Genomic DNA, 7,500 nt, shown 5'->3' with positions numbered 1-7,500 from the left:
GCTCTTGGACTCAGTTGGTGGTTATTGTCGCTCATTTTTTTTTTTTTTTTTTTTTTTTTTAATGTATTTCTCCTAAGTAGTCGATTAATACTTTGCGTGATATCTCGTTAGCCAGGGTGTTCAAGGTCTGAAACGTTTCTTCTCGTCTAAGTAATTGGTATGTGTCTCGGTTGGGTAGTCTGTCTCGTAGTCCGTTGGCGATATCATTGAAGAGGGGACACTCATAGACCACGTGCTCAGGCGTGCCCTCCGGATCGCCACAGTCACACGCTGGTGTCGCCCTTTTCCCAAACCGACATAAATATGTCGGGTAGGGTCCATGGCCAGTGAGAAAGTGGATCAACCCTCGCGTGGGCTCAAAGTACTTCAGGCCAAGTCGCTCCCTCACCTCGGGTAGGAACTGGAAAGTTCTTCGTCCAGTCTCTTCTGCTTCCCAAAACTCCTGCCAGAGCTCTTCCCCTTTTGACCTTATCTCTCTTTTGTCCCTTAATCTGATACCCATGATCTCAGCAATTTTCTCATTATTTCCCCTCTTGGCCCAATACCAAGCCGCCTGTTCTCTAATCTTTATATCCAGGGGACAGAGCCCCATTATTATTAATAGGGCTCCCCCTGGAGATGTTCTATAGGCCCCTACTGATCTTAATATCATGCTTCTCTGAACCCTTCTCACTGCCATGGCGGGCACCACCCTCGTGAGCCTGTGCGCCCAGACTCCCGAGCCGTAGCCCACTACTGAGGTTAGAATACTATTATGGTAAAGTCTAATTAGGTGTGGAGGAAGATGAAATCTTTTGTGGCCTATGGAGATTAAGTTATTTAATATCTGAAGGGCTCTCTGGGTGACTGTTTCAATATGCTTCCCAAAATTCCACCTCTCATCAATGATAACTCCCAGGTAACGTGTCTCTCGTCGTCGGAGAACTGGTGAACCATCTATTCTAACAGTCGGGTTTCTAATAAGGTTCCCTTTCAGTAGTAAGTAAGTCGATTTACTAGGTGATATCGTCATTTTTGTCGATTGGCACCACTTCTGAAGTTTGTCTAGTGCTGTCTCTATTTTTGGTTCTATGTCTTCGCGGCTACGGCCGCCAACCAACAGGAGGAGGTCATCCGCGTAGGCTATCACCTCTAGCACCTCATTGCTTTGTTGCAATTTATCTAGTAATGGCTCCATATGGATATCCCAGAAAAGGGGTCCTAAGACAGAGCCTTGGGGACATCCTTTAGTGATTACCTTTCCAACTCTTTCGCTAGACGATGATAACCAGACCTCCCGATCCTTACAATAGCTCCTCAGGCAGCCATATAGCGGCCCTGGACACTCTTTCTCCCGCAAGCAGGAGAAGAGCGAAGGCCACCAAAGGTTGTCAAAGGCGCCACTGATATCCACCATGATGCCAACCACGTATTTATGCGGGGTCGAGCTACAGACCTCAGCCGCCAGAGCAATAGCATCAGATGCTGATCGCCCCGGCCTAAAACCGAACTGCCTGTCACTCACCCCGCACAACACTCGGTGTGCCGTCAATCTGTCAGCCAGCAGTTTCTCTAATATTTTACCGAATATGTCCAACAGGCAAATCGGCCTGTAAGATTTCACATTTGCTGGGTCCTTGTCTATTCCTTTCTTTATGATGATTACATTTGCTGTTTTCCATCTCTTCGGAAATTTCCTCTGTCGGAGACACTCGTTGTAAAGATGCGTTAATGGCGCAGTTAATTGTGGCGCCAGAAACTGCACCACCTCCGCCACAATGCCGTCCGGCCCAGGAGCTTTACCTATTTTCAGTGATCTTATATGAGCTGCCACCTCCTCCTCTGAAAAAGGGTAGACAGCCGTCTCATTTCCGTATTCCTCCTGGTCTTCGTTTCTAAGTTGTTTCTGCCCTTCTGTTTCCCCTTCCGCATTGTCGTCAGGCAGCAGAGACTGGAGGAGGACCCCCGCAGTTTCCTGCCAGGACTCCGTCATCCTGTCTCCGTACCTGACTGTTGATAACTCCAGAGGAGAGCGGATTTTTTCCCTTACCAGCTTGTATGGGAGCCCCCATGGGTCCGTGACCAGCTGGTTAAGCACGAAATTCTCCCAACTTCGCATCCTAACTTCGCGTAGTTCCTTTTGGAACTTCTGCTTTTCCTCCCTGTATAATATCTGCCACCTTTGGCGTTCTTGCCAGACGACACTGCGCTGGTAGTGCCTTCTTAACCTTCTGACAGATCGACGCAGTTCACCTAGTTCTGCAGTCCATGGTGACGGAGAGGCCGCCATGGCCCTCCTCCTTGTAGGTACGGCTGCCTTCACCGCTCTTGTCACTGCATTCACCAGCTCCTCTGTTCTTTGGTCAATGTCTATGTCTAGATACATGTCACCTTCAGGTAATGGAGGAATGTCACACTCCCTTGCTAGGCGCTCCCAGTCAGCTCTTCTATAATTTAGTTGCACCTCCCACCCCGTGGCCCAGCGGCACTCTCTTTCGCCCAAGGTAAAGGATATCAAGTTGTGATCGCTTGTGGTGGCATTCTCTAGTACTCTCCAATTTTGAATAGAGTTAACCAAATTTGGTGTTATGAGGGTCACATCAATATTTGTGCCCTGTCCTCCCCCTGCAGCATATGTAGGAGGATTTCCAGGCCTGTTAGCCACCACAAGTTGTGATGCCATTATAAATTCCTCAACTTTTTCACCGTTAGCATCCCTTGTGCCACTGTACCACAGGGGGGATTTTGCATTAATGTCTGCTGTTACTACTATTTTTCTTCCCTGCAACGCCGTGGTGACTCTAGCCAGGTGGTCAATATAAAGTTCTATATTATCCCCATATTGAAAATACATGTTTATGAGGATTATTGTTCCCATGGGGGTTTGAAGCTCCACGACGTTGCAGTGGCTAGTTGCGAATTGTGATAATGTGGTAACTCTGAGGAGCTTATTTGTGATTATAATCACTGCCTTCGGGTTATCTCCCGTGCTGACTATTTGCCAGCCTGCAGCGACAAAAGCTATCTTTCCAGCCAGGGAGTATGGCTCCTGTAGACAGAGTACATCTAGTCTCCTCTCTTCCACCTCCCTCCGGAGCTCCTGCATGACGAGTCTGCTATTATGACTGTTAAGTTGTCCAATGGTAATTTTAGTCATTAAGGGTAATATGTATGTATTCGGTCATGCGGCCAATTCTTGCTCCAGTCGAAAGCAATCCGTCCGTGTGCTATTACTGATTGCTGGTAAATTTCGTTAAGGTCAAATTTCTCACCTCGTCTGTCGAAAACTTTCTTGAGCAGATCACGCAAGGCTCCGAAGTCGGTGGGGAGATTCACTGATTTTAGCTGGATTCTGTCAACAGCCTCCATAACCGAGAAGGTTACCTTTCTACCGTCTTCATGTCCTACCCGGACCACATGTCGTAAGGCAGTGGTCAGGGTTGCCGGCTGCTCCAATCTAGATAATTGCATAGTATACTCCAAATTTGGGTATACCCTCACCGGATCAACCGGTGGGACTCTGACAACTGATGAGCTCTGTACAGTGGGGCTCGTGCTTGAGCTTGTCACTGTATTTTCTTGAACCGGTAGTTGATTTATATGATTGATTTGATTGTCTTTTGATGTTACAATGTGATTGTCTTTCGACGTTGCCACAGTTACAGGATGCCCTTGCCGTTGTAGGTGTATTATCGGCTTTTTTCCCCGGCTTCCAGAGGAGAGAGTTTCAGTCGTGAGGGGGAGATTGGTTTGTATACCAATGTCCATTGTTGGAAAGTCAGTCTGGGTTTCTTTATCTCGTGTTTCAGTTCTAGAGGCGCCGCAGAGCGACCTCAGAAACTCCTTAAATCTGTTTGCCCTCACGGCATCCCTCCTCCTTTTGCTCGGGGACTTCCGTTTTGGCATCCTATTTGGTGTTCCTGGCTCAGCCATAGTCTGTTCTGGAGATGAGTCTTTGCTCCAGCATCCTATATGTAGGGCAATTCCTGCCTGTGGCTCCGCAAGACTTCTTGCCTCTATTCTTACACGGTATGCAGACCGCCGCCGCCTTACAGTCTTTGCGGCTATGACCATGTTCCCCACATTTAGTGCATGCCGGCTCCCTGGTGCACAGCCTCAAGACGTGATCCAGGTCACCACAGTTGTGGCAACGAGGTACCACGACATAGTCTCTAGCATTAACGGCGTGAAAGCCTCTCTGTTTGCATGTATTAGCTCTAGAATTACCACAGTTATCCAAGTAACGTGGGTACGATCTAAGGAACCATAACTGATTTAATGAGCCATTCGCGGTTTCACCTTAATGCGGCTTGTACTGAGACATGCATGGCTTAATCTTTGAGACAAGCATATGACTACTGGCAGGATCAACCAGGGAGCTGCGTCAACTAGAGCTGAGCAGCCGGCCGCCCGGGAGTGTGTCCCGGGGGCCCGCGCGAACACGCAAGCGTCCGCTCAATCATTCTGCAAACAGGAGGAGGCTGAGCTCCCCTGCACAATACACCTCGAAACCCTCTCAGGTCCCGGCGGCGCGCAGCGCCGTCCCAAGTACTTGGTCGGGTTCGAGAGAGGCGCAATCGCCCGGAGTTAGGCGAGTAGACGCTTTCGGTGCGACCACCCGTGCTCCCAACTGAGCTTGCCGCTGCCGACAGAGGCCCGGGAGCGTGCTGTCGTGGCATTGCCGGCGGGAGACAACACGCGCCACCTACGGTGACCGGCAGCTCCAACGCCAGCGCCACAGAAGGACAAAAGCCCCACTTGGGTGCCGAAGCGAACTCTCCCAGCACAGCGCACGCGCCAACACATCCGCACAGCTGCGATACAAACCACCAGCGAGAACCGCTGGGGCGACCGAGCAGCAGACGGCGTCGCGGCGCCGAGCGCCGGGCGGCGGCGCATCCTCAACGCACACAGTCCTCAATCGGACCAGCACACTGAAGATGTCCACCGCGCTTCGCACCGGGCCCGCGAGGACCTACTTTGGCCGCACGGCGCCGCGCGCAGGGTGCGCCGGCGCGCAGCTGCGACGCCTGCCGCGTCCGTCGGCCGGCGCGCCTGCCACTGGCCGCCCCCACCAGCCGGCTGTAGCGCGTGCGCCCACGCACCGCGCGGCCAGCACGCCGGGAGGCGCCCCCTCACCGGCCGGGGACGGTCCCACCCAGCCACCGCCGCGTATCGCTTCACACCCAGATGCCGTTCAGTTTCGTCGGCATGGTGGGTATCGCTGGAACAACCGGTTCGTACCTCAACCTATCGTCGCCATCACCGATTCACCCCTAGCGAGAACAACCGCACCACAACAGGTTACCATTTGTTCATTTGCGTAACTTCACCAGAAAACGCAGGCGTCCATCGCCATTTGCAACTTCAACGATTATTGCATGCCTGTGTCAGGTGTCACGCCACACTACGTCTGCCCACATACACGCAACAAAATGTGCACGCCTAGACAATACGTGGAAGGTGGCCCCCGTACGTATGCGATGTCCATTGCTCGAACGACTGTCAACCGGCCTCTGTAGCATGTCGCAGATATGGAACGCGGTGCACCATGCCATCACGGTGTGTGAGGAGAGACGACTAGGTCCGAATACATCAACAGACAGCTCATGCTGATCGCCATCCACGGCGTCCGTTCCTCCCACACGTCTCTATGGCGTACCACACTGCAATCCAGCTCTCATAGGGAGACGACACGTAGCTGCGTGCACAATATTTGCACTGTATGGTCCGCCGTTTTTGGGCGCAGTCGTTGTACGGTCACACATGTGCCACGATGTATCATTCGGTACATAAGGACGAATGTGCAGTACAGATTGTGGTTTACGCGTACGACATTAGCGGACGGTTGACACAGGCCGCACCACAACGTAGCCTGAGTACGTCGCATGCGAAGGGCATTGAACATGCAAACTTCTCACCAACCAGCTTGCGAAGGCAGGGGGGCAAGGTGGGGACGTGGGGAGGGGCGGCATGTACGTCCTGCTGCCATCCACATTACAGTGTACAGCAGGAGCATGTGGAAAGTCAGCAAGACTTGCAAGGTGTTTAACATGAAGCGATACACAGGGGAGCGGGCAGTGCGAGTAGCGAACTATATTGCGAGGGTTGCGGGTGGGCAACACTACACTAATTGAACGAGTCGTATAACAATTACAGAGCAGGTTTAGGCGACAACATGGGTTACGTTAGGGGACAACGTGGGTTACGTTAGGGGACAACGTGGGTTACTTTAGGGGACAACGTGGGTTAGGTTAAGGCACAACGTGGGTTAGGTTAAGGCACAACGTGGGTTAGGTTAAGGCACAACGTGGGTTAGGTTAAGGCACAACGTGGGTTAGGTTAAGGCACAACGTGGGTTAGGTTAAGGCACAACATGGGTTAGGTTAAGGCACAACATGGGTTAGGTTAAGGCACAACATGGGTTAGGTTAAGGCACAACATGGGTTAGGTTAAGGCACAACGTGGGTTAGGTTAAGGCACAACGTGGGTTAGGTTAAGGCACAACGTGGGTTAGGTTAAGGCACAACGTGGGTTAGGTTAAGGCACAACATGGGTTAGGTTAAGGCACAACATGGGTTAGGTTAAGGCACAACATGGGTTAGGTTAAGGCACAACATGGGTTAGGTTAAGGCACAACATGGGTTAGGTTAAGGCACAACATGGGTTAGGTTAAGGCACAACATGGGTTAGGTTAAGGCACAACGTGGGTTAGGTTAAGGCACAACGTGGGTTAGGTTAAGGCACAACATGGGTTAGGTTAAGGCACAACATGGGTTAGGTTAAGGCACAACATGGGTTAGGTTAAGGCACAACATGGGTTAGGTTAAGGCACAACATGGGTTAGGTTAAGGCACAACATGGGTTAGGTTAAGGTACAACATGGGTTAGGTTAAGGTACAACATGGGTTAGGTTAAGGTACAACATGGGTTAGGTTAAGGTACAACATGGGTTAGGTTAAGGTACAACATGGGTTAGGTTAAGGTACAACATGGGTTAGGTTAAGGTACAACATGGGTTAGGTTAAGGTACAACATGGGTTAGGTTAAGGTACAACATGGGTTAGGTTAAGGTACAACATGGGTTAGGTTAAGGTACAACATAGGTTAGGTTAAGGTACAACATAGGTTAGGTTAAGGTACAACATAGGTTAGGTTAAGGTACAACATAGGTTAGGTTAAGGTACAACATAGGTTAGGTTAAGGTACAACATAGGTTAGGTTAAGGTACAACATAGGTTAGGTTAAGGTACAACATAGGTTAGGTTAAGGTACAACATAGGTTAGGTTAAGGTACAACATAGGTTAGGTTAAGGTACAACATAGGTTAGGTTAAGGTACAACATAGGTTAGGTTAAGGTACAACATAGGTTAGGTTAAGGTACAACATAGGTTAGGTTAAGGTACAACATAGGTTAGGTTAGGTTAGGTTAGGTTACACGTTGTTGTAAGGAAAGGTGTAGGGGGGGGGGGGCGGGGGCGGCAGGTTCGTTGATAGTGATTATAGTAAGTGAATGCTTG

This window comes from Schistocerca piceifrons, unplaced genomic scaffold, assembly GCF_021461385.2.
Source record: "Schistocerca piceifrons isolate TAMUIC-IGC-003096 unplaced genomic scaffold, iqSchPice1.1 HiC_scaffold_1288, whole genome shotgun sequence".
In the NCBI taxonomy this organism is placed as follows: domain Eukaryota; kingdom Metazoa; phylum Arthropoda; class Insecta; order Orthoptera; family Acrididae; genus Schistocerca; species Schistocerca piceifrons.
This window is presented reverse-complemented; position numbering follows the sequence as displayed.